At 50.9% G+C, this 13743-nt stretch overlaps 1 protein-coding gene across 1 annotated transcript in view; it reads right to left on the bottom strand.

Moving 5' to 3' along the window:
• The window catches only part of RBFOX3 (RNA binding fox-1 homolog 3), a 210528-nt gene extending 201812 nt beyond the window's left edge, over positions 1-8716 (bottom strand). The window contains exon 1 of the mRNA XM_060132785.1: positions 8621-8716. The gene's annotated coding sequence lies outside the window, so the exon portion shown is untranslated. The remainder of the gene's footprint in view (positions 1-8620) is intronic.
• Between the last annotated feature and the right edge of the window lie 5027 nt (positions 8717-13743).

Here is a 13743-nt window from a genome sequence, read left to right as displayed (position 1 = left end):
TAGGATGGGCCTTAGTCCAATGTGAGTGGTGTCCTTATAAGACGAGGATACAGACATGCACAGAGAGGTGACCATGTGGAAATACAGAGATAAGATGGCCATCTGCAAGCCTGCAGATGTCCAGCTTCCAGATCTATGAGGAAATATTCAACAGATGTCTGTTGTTTAAGCCTCCCAGTCTGTGGTACTTGGTTATGGCAGCCCCAGCTGACTGACACAGGCCCTGTCATCTCAGTACTGCTCTGGGAGCACCAAGAGTCCAGTAGAGATGGGGAATCAGAAAGAAAAATGGGGACTTCCCTGGTGGTCCAGTGGTTAAGGCTCAGCGCTTCCACGGCAGGGGGCGCGGGTTCAATCCCTGGTCGGGGAACTAAGATCCCGCATGCTGTGTGGCGTGGCAAAAATAAAAAAAAGAAAAAGAAAAATGGGTGACGTCACTCTAAAATGGGTGACATCACTCTAAAATGGGTGACATCACTCTAAAATGGGAGATAGGATCCTGCTAAACTGCAGCTCTGAGTTCCAACAAAAATATCTTTTGTTTCTTAATAAAAGTGAAATTAATTACATTTATACTTTGGGCAAAAATTCTGGGGGAGGGGAGAATCCACCTGTAGGTAAAATGAGGCTAAAACATAGATACAGAAAAATCTACCGAACAGAGTCATTTATGGATGAGACGATCAGGACAGTGGGAGCTCTGCCTGGACCGGTGGAGAAAGCACTTCAGATAAAGCGTGTATTGTTATTGTTGTCGTGTAATTATTATTCTTTTGCGTGGTGATTAACCTCTCAAGGTGTCTTAGACTCCAAACCAGTGTTTTTAGGCTCTGAGGGAAATACCAGGAACCCCCTTTGACTCAAAGCCAGAGACCCTGGTGATTTAAGGGGGAAGTGATATTGGTTTTTTTTGTTTCCAGAAAAGATAAATAGGCCTCAGGAGAGAACTGACATTTCAGAAGTTTCCAACTTACGTGGCTACATTTATAGACAAAATCCCAAACAGAAGACTCACGCACGTTGGGGTGAAGCATGGCCCCTATTTCCTGCAGTTACATTTGGGGAACAAATGCTTTCTTCCTCACCATCAGCTCCCGAAATCCTGTGCCCACCAGACCACACCTTCCCGGCCCCTGCCCATAGGTAGTTTGAACACATGCCCCAACCAGTTGGTTCCGGCTGGAAGACACTCTCTCTCCAGGGTGGACCTGGGAGAACCCTGAGGGAGCACTCTGGGTCCCAGCCCCAAGATCCAGTTCGCATTATGTCAGGACCCATGGATGTGCTCTAAGCCTTTCAATCACTCTGGCCCTTCTGATTCCCCAACTCATCCGTCTCGGCTGTACCTGGACTTGGAATCTAGCTGAGCGAGCAGTTAATAGAAGACAATGTCCCAGGGTGACATATGGCCTCATAAGCCTCGTGCAAAGTGGGGGCAGGGGAGACTGCCTCCATTGGGTACATTTTTTCAAGACCTAGAGACTTAAAAACGCTCCCCAAACAGACGGGTGAAGACGGTCTCCCTCACAAGGCTTCAGCCCGCCATCTAAAGGCCTTTCTTCTGCAGACTGATTTCACAGGCCTGTGTTTGTGTGTGTGTGTTTGTCCTTATGTGTAGGAAGGGAGGTAGAGGAGAACCTCTACTGGCAAGTGTTTCCAAGTCAATTTAGTTCCCATCTCGCCAAGACAGATGAATAGAAATGCACACCAGCAGACAGCACAGGGACTCACAACGGCCAAGCGGTGGGAACAACCCCAGTGTCCATCGATGGATGAATGGATAAATATAATGTGGATAAACACAATGGAATCTTACTCAGCCTTAAAAAGGAAGGAAATTCTGACGCATGCTACAACATGGATGAACCTTGAGGACATTATGCTCGGTGAAAGAAGTCAGACACAAAAGGTCAAATATGGTACGATTCCACGTATATGAGGTCCCTAGAATAGTCATGTTCATAGAGACTGAAGGTAGGATGGTGGGTGCCAGGGACTGGGGTCAGGGGGATGGGAGTTAGTGTTTAATGGGAATAGAGTTCCAGTTGTGCAAGATGAAAAAGTTCTGGAGATGGATGGTGGTGATGGCTGCACAACAACGTGAATGTACTTAATGTCACTGAACTGTTCATGTAAAAATGGTTAAAATGGTAAATTTTGTTCTGCGTATTTTACAACAATTAAAAATAAATTTTAGGGCTTCCCTGGTGGCGCAGTGTTTGAGAGTCCACCTGCCGATGCAGGGGACGCGGGTTCGTGCCCCGGTCCAGGAAGATCCCACATGCTGTGGAGCGGATGGGCCCGTGAGCCATGGCCGCTGAGCGTGCGCGTCCGGAGCCTGTGCTCCACAATTGGAGAAGCCACAGCAGTGAGAGGCCCGCGTACCGCAAAAAATAAATAAATAAATTTTAAAAAGATTTGTACGTACACTGAGCTCTCACCGTGCGCCAGGCACTGTCCTCGTTCCTTCATATACAATAAGTACCTCTTTTATCCTGTCAACAGTTCTTCTAGAAAGATGGTATTAACCCATTTTATAGACAAGAAACTGAGGTATAGAGATTAAATAAATTGCCCAAGGTCACTGGCTAATAAGAGACAGAGCAAGGGTTCAAACAGGGTGTTTCTAGTACCCAGCAGGCACTCCATAAACAGGCGCTGAAAGAATGAGTGAGTGAATGAATTATGTCAAACCCCAGACTGTTACACTGTTGAACTTGCCCTGGTTTCTCAAGTTTTTGTTTTTAGGGGAGAGGGAGGGAGAGGGTTGTTGGTAGTTGGGGCACCTTTAAAATAAAGTAACTCTAAACATATATATATTTTAACAATAAGAGAGATCATTTAGTTTACTACATGCCAAGTATTGTGCTATAGAGCTAAGCTATCCTTACATATGGTCTAATTTCATCATCAGATTAAACCTATGAAGTTTTTAAAAAAAATTTCCTTCATTTAATATATGTGAAAATTAAGACTATAGGAGAATGGTAACCAACCCATAGTCATGTAAGCAGTGACTGGCAAAACCTTAATTTTGGCTTAATTTTGTATAACTACAGCTAAATTATGCTGATCTTTTCTTATAAGTTTTCATATGTTCATACCTAAAACTATAAATATTAATCAAAAATATACCTGAGTGAGGGCTTTTACTTTGGGGCTATGAAAATGTTTTAGAACTAAATAGAGGTGATGGCTGCACTACATTGTGAGTGTCCTACATGCAGCTAAATTGTTCATTTTAAGATGGTTAATTTTATGTTATGTGAATTTCAACCCAATATGCTATTTAAAAATACATATATGATATATATCCATAAATATAAATAAATAAATAAATATATAGCCTGAAATTGAATACAAATATACCAGAAGTATGTCTGCTGGTGGTTCATTTGGTATATGGTTGAATAAACACACAACTGCCCCCTGTGGGCACCACTCTCCCATGGCTAGGCCTTGCTCTCTTCTGAATGGTCTAGAGGAAGTGGCGAGCCTGGGGGCATGGCCTGCAGCTGGACTTGTCAGGGCAAAGATGCTCTTAGGGGAGCTTACAACATCACTTCATAGATGGTGACACCACCATGGACCACCCCCCACCCCCACCCTCCATGCTAAGCCTGTGGACACTAGCCTGCAGGCTGGGGATTTGGGGCTTTCAAACCTGGTTTTATTAAAAGTCCCTAAGCATTTTCTCTTCAGAGGCTTGTCTGTCTCATTAAATAATAAGTCACGTGGGCTGGGAGCACTGACCTGCCTCACCTCATCAACATCCATTTCCCTTTATCTTTTAGAGAGAAATGATAATTTATTCCTCAGTAATGGTTGCTGGGAGCAGACCACCTGATAAACAGATGTGATTAATAATGAATTAAATTAACATCACCTTTCAGCCGACAGTGGGGAAAAGCTTCCAGAATCTGTGTGTAGGTGCACATGTGCATGTGCATGAGTGTACGTATGTGTGAGCGTGCACACATATGTGTACTGCATAAGCACGTGTTGTGTGCATGTGTGTGAGCCCGTGTGCATGTGCATGAGTGGGTGCACATGTACATGTGTACGTGTGTATGCATATGCACTGCTAGTGTGTGTTCACATCCACACACACATTCTGTGGACCTGAGAAGGACATCCATGAATGAAGGGACATGGATGGGAAGCCAGATGTGGCACCCTCCGTGCAGTCCGGTGTGAATGGGTATTTGATATGTTGTAGCTGCAATAATACCCTGGAGAAGCCCATTTCTCAAAGACGCTCTTTGGAGGGTATGTTTGCAGACACCTTTACAATGTGAATAATCATCTCCTAATTCCTGTTTGGAAAATTAATCTTCTGCTTTCTTAAAGTGTGGTGCAGGGTTTTAGAAATAGGGTCAGTGGCTAAAGCCAGTTTTAGTCTTTGTAAACCCACCTGAGGAGATTGGTTAAGGAAATTAGGGTACTTCTATACAGTGAAATAATACTCAATCATTAAAAATGAGGTGGCTATCAGCCTAGAAAGAAGTTCCCGAAAATACTGTCAAGCAACAACAACAATGACAACAAAACCCAGTTACAAAACAATGATTATAGGGTGAAATAAATTTGCAAGCTCTATGTTTGCAAACTATCTGGAAGATAACAAAACACTGAGGTGTAAACAGTGGTTGTTTCTGACAGTTGGATTGTGGGTATGTGCTCTTCCTTCGTTTTTCTTGTCTGTATTTTCTACAACAAACATCTATTGCTTATGTAATAATGAAAAGGTACTAAGAGATTGTTTTAATTTGAAAAGAAAAGAAAGGATCCCACTGAAGGTCTTTAGACCCTGACAGCCCCAGGGGAGGAAGGTGAAAGTGTTTTTGGAAGCAAAGACGTGGGAGACAACCGGAGAGCCAGCACTCTTAGCTCCCACTCTGTGAACCTTCGAAGGTGCTGGTGGCTCTCGCAATGAGGTCACCCTGAAGGCGAATCGTGTTCTCAGAGTGGGATGTGCTCACACCCACTAGTGTCTGTGGGAGAACCAAATCCCTCACCCTTTCATCTGGTTCCTGCCTCACACCGTTTCTCTTGATAGGTGACATACTCATTCCTAGGACACTGAGAGAGTCCCCTGAATTGGGGACCAGGCACCGGCCCAAGGTGGCCCCCACCGTCAGCCAGTGCCTACTCAGCAGGGCCGCCCTCCGCCCACCCAGGGGCCTGAGGCACAGTCAGGGCAGGAGGCACTGCTCTGGTGGTTTTTGACCAATCATCAACTCCCCCCCCCACTGCCCCACTGCCCAATGGCTGGGGGCTCAGTTCCTGGAAACAAGGCAGACAAAGCACTCAGCCTCTGACCTCACCCACTCACCTTCAGGAGCACAGGGACCCCTGTGAAATTAATTCACACCTCCACCTGTCCAGTCCCAACAGGAGGACCAGGTGGACAGGAGTGCTAGTCACTGAAAGTACCACTTTTACTCTGATGGTAAGTGAAAGTGACGCCATGCCTCAAAGGTCCTGCGTGGGATTCAGGAGAGCTGCCTCCACACTGGGCTGAGGGTCTGGGGGCAAGTTATGGGTCTTTCAGACCCCAATCTCCTTCTTGGTCATAAAAGGAGGGAGTTGGACAAGAAGATCCCCGGCTCCCTCCCTGCTCAGACATTTGACAGCAACTGGACCACAGCAACACCCTTTTCCTACTTCCTTCATATTTCAGGATTAGGAATAGATTTCTGAGAAAGAAACTCCTTGCCAGCTTGGAGCGTGTCTCTCCCCCTTGCACACACACACACACACCCCAGTGCCACAGCACAACTCCATGAAAGGCCTCCAGTGTTGACTCCAAACCAAGGACACAGCAAACTCCAGTGACAACGCCCTCACTCAGCTCCCCAAACACTGGGGCTCCTACCCCGGGGACCCCACTCTGTCTTGCACGAACCGCTGCCCAAGGAGGCCAGTCTGGGGCCGACACGCCCACAGTCAGACAGATGTGTTCCTCCCAAGGCAGTTCATGGCCAAACCACTTCCGCATGGCACACAATGAGTGAGGGATCAGAAGACCCAGAAAATGTGAGTCCCAGTCCCAGCCCCTCACTTACTAGCCCGCAGGGTCCTCATCTGCGGTGGGGGGTGACGGTTCTGATGGGGCTGGGTGAGGCTCAACCATGGCAGCAGATGTAACCATGCAGTCGCAAGACTTGTCAGCACGATGCTCTGAACTGGCCTCTCAGGAGAGGCGGAGTGTCCGCCTCCCCACCAGGCCCCTTCCCGTGGGTGAACCAGCCTGCTCTGTCCCTTGACCAGGTGCTGCGGGTCCCAGAGCACGGGATGGCGGCAGGGAGGCCTGGCCCAGCCCTGCTGTGATGCCTTTCACAGGGGGAAGGGACCGTGGACCAGCAGTTTGCTCCTACCTCTGATTTATTATTATTTTTTCCTTTCCACCCACCCCCAAACAGAAACAGATGAGAAACCCTAAAAAATGCCACAAAACGAACAGAAAGGCCAAGGAGATGCAGAGCTGCTCCGACAGGGATGCTCTTTGGTTACAGAAAGACTTTCTGCTTTCCCGGCGCCTCTCTCTCCTAACGAAAGTCCTGTGCCCTTGTCTGCCTGCTCTGGACAGAACATAATTGAAACAGGCTGGGTGGCCACCCCTCCAGCAGGCCTCCAAATTGCCAGAGGGAGGAAGCGTTTGGAAAAGACGCCCGTCAGCGCTTTCTGCCTCCTGGCCCGTCTTCCTCCCACTCAGCCTGCGTGGGCCAGGCAGGCAGCAGGGCGAGCGGCACAGCTCTGAGCTAGACAGACTCCTGAAAGGGCAGGGAGCCTCTGCTGGGCCATTTTTCAGACTTTAATTCCACTGAGTGGAGCTTCAAAAGGCTTTCCGCTCAGTCCAAATTCCCTCACTGCCTTGGGCGAACGCTGTCCTCCGAGGAGACGGGCCAGCTGACCGTCTGGAGGTCTGCAGGAGACACCAACATTAGGCTGGGTAGTCCCGTTGTACAGAAGCAGCGACACCCACGGCTCAGCTTTATTCCCAACTGACGAAACCGACGGAGTCAAACAACAAGGCGCAAAGCTTTCTGACGCAGCAGGCTGCTGTGGCCATACACATAGGAGCTGGTGGCAGTGACCTCCCCGCGCCCTGCTCCAAACCCGAAGGAGGACAGATTCTAGGAGTGTCCCTTACAGCACGATGTTGAGAACAAACAAGGCAGGGACTGAACTGTTCCCAGCTCCAGGCCCTCAGCAGTGTTCGCTGATAACCCCCAGCCCAGGACGCCAGTAGCCAGCACATACCTGATGCTCTCGAATTTCAGCTGTGGGCAGACCCTGGGTACACCTGTCCTTGGACAGCTACCCTGTGTCCTCCCTGCTCTGTTTCCTGGGAGTCCATCCTCCCCATACAAATGTTTCTAACTCAGGCTGAACTGTTCTTGCCTCAGACCCCAGGAGTTGGGGACAAGACCAGGAGGGAGGGATCTGGCTCAGTGACCATCCTGAGGGCCTCGTCCCCTTTCTCTTCCACGTATCGATGAGTCGGCATAGAAGGCCAGGAGCAGAATGATGGGGAAGGGGTGCAGGTAGGAGGGGAGGCAGGGAAGCCAAGGACGCCTTCCCTCTCGGTCTCCTCCTAGGTGCCCAGAGGCCACACCTAAGCCCCCTCCTCTGCCCCATGCGGATGGCAGCCTTTCCCACCAGGACCCCCTCCATCCCAGCTCCGTGGAAACCTGGGAGCCCTTCTCCACGTTGGTCCTCAGACCGGCCAGTTTTGCACTGGGCCTCTGTAGGGGAGCAGGAAACTGGGGTGAAGGGAACCCCATGCCCTATCCGGGCTCGGCAGCCACGGCTCTCAGAGAGTCTGGGAGAGAGTTTGGCCCCAGGCCCTCTTTTATATTTATTAACCCACTTTCTCTCTTGGCCTTCGGAGCAACGAGGAAACCTCAGCCAAGGCTATTAATAGGCCGAAGCCGTCCCAGGGGAGAACAATGAGCGCAGACCTACAGAACAGGCGCCAAGCATCATAGTTTCCCCAGATGCCTAAATATAGGCTGTAGCCGCACCGGGGCCCTGACCGTGGTCTGTCCATTGCCACCCAGCCCTGCTCCCCGGGCAGAGCTTCCCGTCACCTCTGCCAGACCAGGCCCTGCCTGGAAAGGACCTGCTGCCACCCACGTGTCCACCCCAGGTCAGACCTGGTGGGTGCCGCTAAGGAAGTGGGGAAGGGGTCCGCAAAATGACATGCAGTATAAATGATGCCTGTAAGCAGAGCGTTTAATAAGAAGGCGGTGAGGGAATTTATGGGCAACCCAAGGATCGTTAAAATTATTTATCTACTTACCTCCCTCGCTGGCTGATCAGTCTATTAATTATCTATCATACAGTCGCTGATTTGCATCTCAGTGAAAGGACAGGATGAGGGCAGGTGAAAAACACAGAGGGGTCCGGGAACCAAGTGGTGGGGACAGGTGTGGACCCTCCTCTCTACTGACCACAGCTCCCCAGCGGACACCCCTCCAGGCCACATTGCCGCCCATGGCTGTGCCCCCCACCCTTAGCCCCCCAGGCCTCTGAGATGCTCTGGGTTTGAGAACCAGGTCAGGTGGAGCAGAATGTATGCCGGAAGACGGCATTACAGGAAGGGGGCACGCACCTGTTTGCAGATGGGCAGCTCCTGGGAGAGGGTCCCAGCCGAAGGGGCCTGCAGACTAGCTCGAGGGAAACGTGGGCAGAATCTTCCTCGGGCGGATCTGACTTAACCCTGCATTGAAAAGAGAAAACATGAGAACAAAACCATTTCAATCTCTGAATATCTGGAGTGCATCAGACACACGCTCTCCCGTGCTCTTGATTAAAAATATCACAGGACAGAGTGTCATGGGAACCGCATCCTTTGAACACGGTGAGGAGAAAACATTAGGCTGGGGGGAGTTATAACAGGGAGTTATAATGAGGCGTCCCCGCTTACCACCTCAAGGCAGCAGATGCTCCCAGCTATGCGGCTCCCCTGTAGTGAGACTCACCATAATGGACGGGTCCCTGGAATGCGAGGAGATGGGGGCAATAGGCCATGGGGTCTGGCTGGCAATGGGCAGACTGATGGTAGCATGGCCCATGTCACCCATTCCCAACTCAGGCCCCAACTCTTTGCTCAGGTCAACAGAGCTGGGTTGGGGATAAATTATCAGCATCACCCCATTACCAGTTGGGGTTCCCCAGCACCAGGCTAGATTCCAGGTGTGTGGGGCTGACCAGGGGCTGCAGCTGGTGCTGACCTTGCAGTTTATCTAGACATTTAACCTCTCTCGTCAAAACCTATAGGGCTCGCCACAACCAGCTTTGGGAGCCAATTCCTTGAAACAAATATCTTTTCTCCCTTCCTTCCTTTCCTCCTCCCTCCCTCCCTTCCTTCATTCCTTCCTTCCTACCTCTCTCTACATGATATCTACCATCTATCTATAGCTACAAGATATATCTTCACGTAGCTGTAGATAGATACATACATGCATATGTAGGTAGATAGATACATAGATCATATTGATTCCATTTTTCTGGAGAACACTGTCTGATTCAGGTCCTTTATCTTGCACTGCAAGAGATTGACCCTGTCCCCTCACAGAACCAGAAATGTCACTGCCTCTGCCCCCATGCTCCACCCAGCAAGCAGTTCCCACTCTCAGGGAAGGAGCTGTGCCCCTGCAGTGACATCGAAGCAGGAGGGAGAAGGAGGCAGCGAGGGTCTAGCCGTCTGCTTGGGAACGAGCCAGGAACGACCTGACCTGGCCCTCGTGAGTCTCTGAAGTGACACCCCAGCCCCAGCCCCTGCTTCTGCCGGGGCCTCAAAATCCATCCCTGCCGTCAGAGCCAGGCTCCCTGCATTTGCAGGACAGTCGTCTCCATGCCCCCCTCCTCTGTGCATCCACCCAGCTGCCCTCTCTTCCCCTGCCTGACGATGGCTGCTCAATTCTGATGATGTATCAATAACTGCAAAGCAAAATGCCACAGTTAGCAGCGCTACTGTACTGTAACTAATCGTTTTTGGAATCGATTCGCAGGGTTGAGTGTGCGCAGCGAGGTGGGCCCACGTCCCCAAGGCCGCTGCAGCCCCCGGGAATTAGGCACACCAGGAAAAGTCCCAAGAGACAAAGAAGCGGGGCGGGAAAGGAAGGGAAGAAGGAGATCAGGAAAAGAGCAGCTTTTTCAAAAGATGAGAACTGGAGATTCTCAGCTGTAATACAGAGAACAAGGGGAGGCAAGCTGGACCCTGACTCGGGGCTGAGTGAGGACGTGGAGGGCGACAGAACCCTTCCTGGGATGGGGACAGACCCCCTACCCCCAACCCCCGGTCCCACGCAGCCCACAAACCTCAGGCCTGGAAACTCCTCCAAGCATATGAAGACCTCAGGGGTCCCTGGGGCTCATGTACTTAAAAGATTTCATTGCCTTAATAAACTGTGTTGTCGCCTCTGCCAGGTCAGTCTTGGGCCGAGCACAGGAGAGGACTCGGGGGTGCTCTGGGGCTGCTTCAGCCTCCCCAGGGAGGGGAGATCGGGCAGGAGGGAAGGACAGGGGCTCAGGCAGGGCCATATCTCTGATCATCAAGACTCTCAGAACCTTCTTCCTGCTGTAACACGTGAACCCTTCCTGAGATCCTAGAGGGAAACTGAGGCACGGAACCCTTGAAGAGCTCCTCAGCCCCAACCGCTCAAGGCGCACAACCTGCATATTGGCATGTCTTGGACTCAGGTGAGCCCAGGGAACCTGGAGCCTGGAGCCTGGCTTGTGACTGCCACACTGTGCTTGCTCTTGCCACAGTGGCCACTGGGTGACTCGGTTTCCCATCTGCGATGTGAGCTCGCAGCAGTTAAAACAGCTGCCCCCTCTTGCACAGCACCCCTGCCCCACCCCCCCGGGGCAGGACCATCAAAGGAGGCAGGACAAGTGGGGCCACATAACAGGGGCTAGTTTAGGAAAGTGCCAGAGAGGGGACAGGGGCCTCTGTGCACTTCCTGAGCACGAGTCCCAGGATGGAGCATTAGTGGGTCCAGTGCCCTGGGTTCCACGCATCAGTCATTCACTCATTCATTTAGCCATGACACCCTGGTCCTGTTTACCTCACCTCTTCCCACCCCAGATCCCCAGCAAATTCCCAGGCTGGACCCCAGGGGCTCAGGCCAGAGCTGGGCTGTCTGGGTGTGGAAGGGGCAGAGAGCCCCAGGCAGGGGGTCCTGACAGTGGAAAATGGAAAAGGTCCAGTGACACCCTCAGAGCAGCGAGGGAGGGAGGGCGTGGCGTCTAGTCTCTTCCTGCAGATAAAGTGCCAAGGCCAGGGCAACTTGGCCTGAGGTCTGCTGTTTACGTCACTTGCCCAGAGACTCTGCTTCCCACTGGCAATCCCTGGGGGCCCCTGTGGCTGCAGCATGTCCCCTGGAGAAGGGGGTGCTTGAGCCCAGGTCTTGATCCACAAGATGCTCCTTGGACTAGCAGACACCCCTGCCAATTCTCCTACCTCTGGGAGCTACCCTGAGGCCAAATGTAAACATCTCCAGACCTCTGTTCATCCTCACCTGCATCTCCACCCCTCTCCCGGGATTGCTTTGAGGGTCCGAGGGTCTGTAGTCCGGCCTGCCCGGGCCTGAAGGCTCAGCAGCCAAAGAGACTTAGAGGGCAGGGAGGGGTCAAGGCCCTACACAGGCTGTTGGCCGTTTTGGCCGGGGAGGTCAGGGGTCATGATCACTCCTGAAGTGGGGTGCAGGCATTGGGGGCCTAACAAGGAGTCCAGACATTGGCAAATGGTTTTCTTAATTTTTTTTAATAAGTAGAACAGTTTCAGGTTTTGCCTTAAATCTTTCCGGGGTACAGACTGCTTTCCCAAGTGGGAGAGTAGAGGGTGGAGTAATCCACAGTTCCCCAGGAGTATGCAGAACCCCAAGCCTGCTAATAAACAGGAAAGGTGTGCAAGAATTGGGAGATTCAGAGTAAAGTAAGCTGCCACCTCAGCTCTCATGTGGACAAAAGGAGACGCGACTAGCAATCTCAGTGAGGGTGGAGGAGACGGCTGGGGGAGCACAGGCAGGTCCAGACAGTTGGAGAGCTGTGGGCAGGATCTGGAACATTCTAAGACCAGCCATTCACAGACCACTCACAGGTACCATCTCCAGTGCAAGAGGAGATGGGCACAGAGACCCACGCCGTGGCATCCTCCGCGATAGCAACATTTTCCAAACAACCGGAATGTTCATAAAGGACAGAGTGGATAAAGATGAAGCAGTAAATTCCTAAGACAGATTTCTACACAACAGATAAAAGGAGTAGATCAGAAACGCACGGAGGAGCTGCAAAAACACAAAGCTGAAAGAAGCAAGTTGCAGAAAGATGTCACGTGTGTGCACTTTAAAAAGACATACAGGGACTTCCCTGGTGGTCCAGTGGTAAAGAATTCGCCTTCCAATGCAGGGGACGCGAGTTCAATCCCTGGTCGAGGAACTAAGATCCCACATGTTGCGGGGCAACTAAGCCCGCACGCCACAACTTCTGAGCTCGCACACCTCAACTAGAGAGCCTGCTTGCCACAATTACAGAGCCCATGTGCTCTGGAGCTTGCGCGCCACAACTAGAGAAGTTAAAACCCGCACACCACAACTAGAGAGAAGCCCGAGCGCCACAACTAGAGAGAAACCTGCACGTTGCAATGAAGACCTATCACAGCCAAAAAAAAAAAAAAAAAAAAAAAGACACAGAATTATGATCTATTTATTGTTAATGGTTACATGTGTGCAAGTGTGTCTTCAAGGGACAAAAATGATGGACACCAAGTCGACGCTCAGAGCTACCTCTGGGTGTCTGTATGTCGGGGGGATTGACGCTGGGAATGCAGAAGGGACTTGACCTCCATCTATAATGCTTCATTTCTTTCTTTTTTTTTAAACTATGCAGTATAACTAAATGTTAACCACTGTTAATTGCAGGTAGGAAAATATTATATTTTACCTTAATTATCATATCTCCAAAAAACTTTTGAGACAAGCATGGTTAGATTATAAGCCCCTTGAGAGAGTGAGAGACCCTGATGACGTGTATGGTCACTCAGCCGGTAGCGCGGTGTTTTACACCCTCAGTAACTCAGTAGAATTCCTCGGCCTGGATGGCGGAACAGATGAATGACGCATGTGGCAGTGACTCTGGAAGAGTCAGATCTGCCCTTTCCACTCTCCCTCCATTTAAAGGACAATAAGGTAGTCTAGAGTTGTTTCTTCAACTGCCCACTGAGGTTTTCTTTAGACACCACCAGCCTAAGTAGGCAGGAAGCAGAAGGTGCTGCATTCTAAACGAGGGTCCTGGGTGTGGGGACGTTAAGTCCCCAAATGTTCTGGAGTCTAGACCATCCGTGTTTCCGAGAACTCGAGCTCTCACATTCCTCTCCCCCAAAAATGCAAGGGGAGGGCACAGAGCCTGGAGATCCAGCGGCCGACTTCTGAGCAGAGCTTCCCCACACTGAGAAGGGTGCCACGAGGTCCTGGACGCTCAGAGGGCTTCTCCCGCTCCTTGGCAAGCAAACGTCTTCAAGCAGACAAGGAACCCAGAGTGACACAAGAGGGGTCAGCAGGGTGGCTGTTCTGTTATGAGGGGCCAAGTCTGCAAGAGAGCTGGAGGCAGGCCAGTCCATGGCCAGAAACCCATTCGAGACGATTTCCCCCAAGAGCTGCCATGTGTCATCCACCAGGCTGCACATGCACCCTTGCCCGTCCTCCAGGGCTGGTATGCCATGGAGGGCAG

Source organism: Lagenorhynchus albirostris, chromosome 20 (genome assembly GCF_949774975.1).
Source record: "Lagenorhynchus albirostris chromosome 20, mLagAlb1.1, whole genome shotgun sequence".
Lineage (NCBI taxonomy): Eukaryota > Metazoa > Chordata > Mammalia > Artiodactyla > Delphinidae > Lagenorhynchus > Lagenorhynchus albirostris.
Note: the sequence above shows the minus strand (reverse complement) of the source record. Positions and strands in the feature narration are given on the sequence as shown.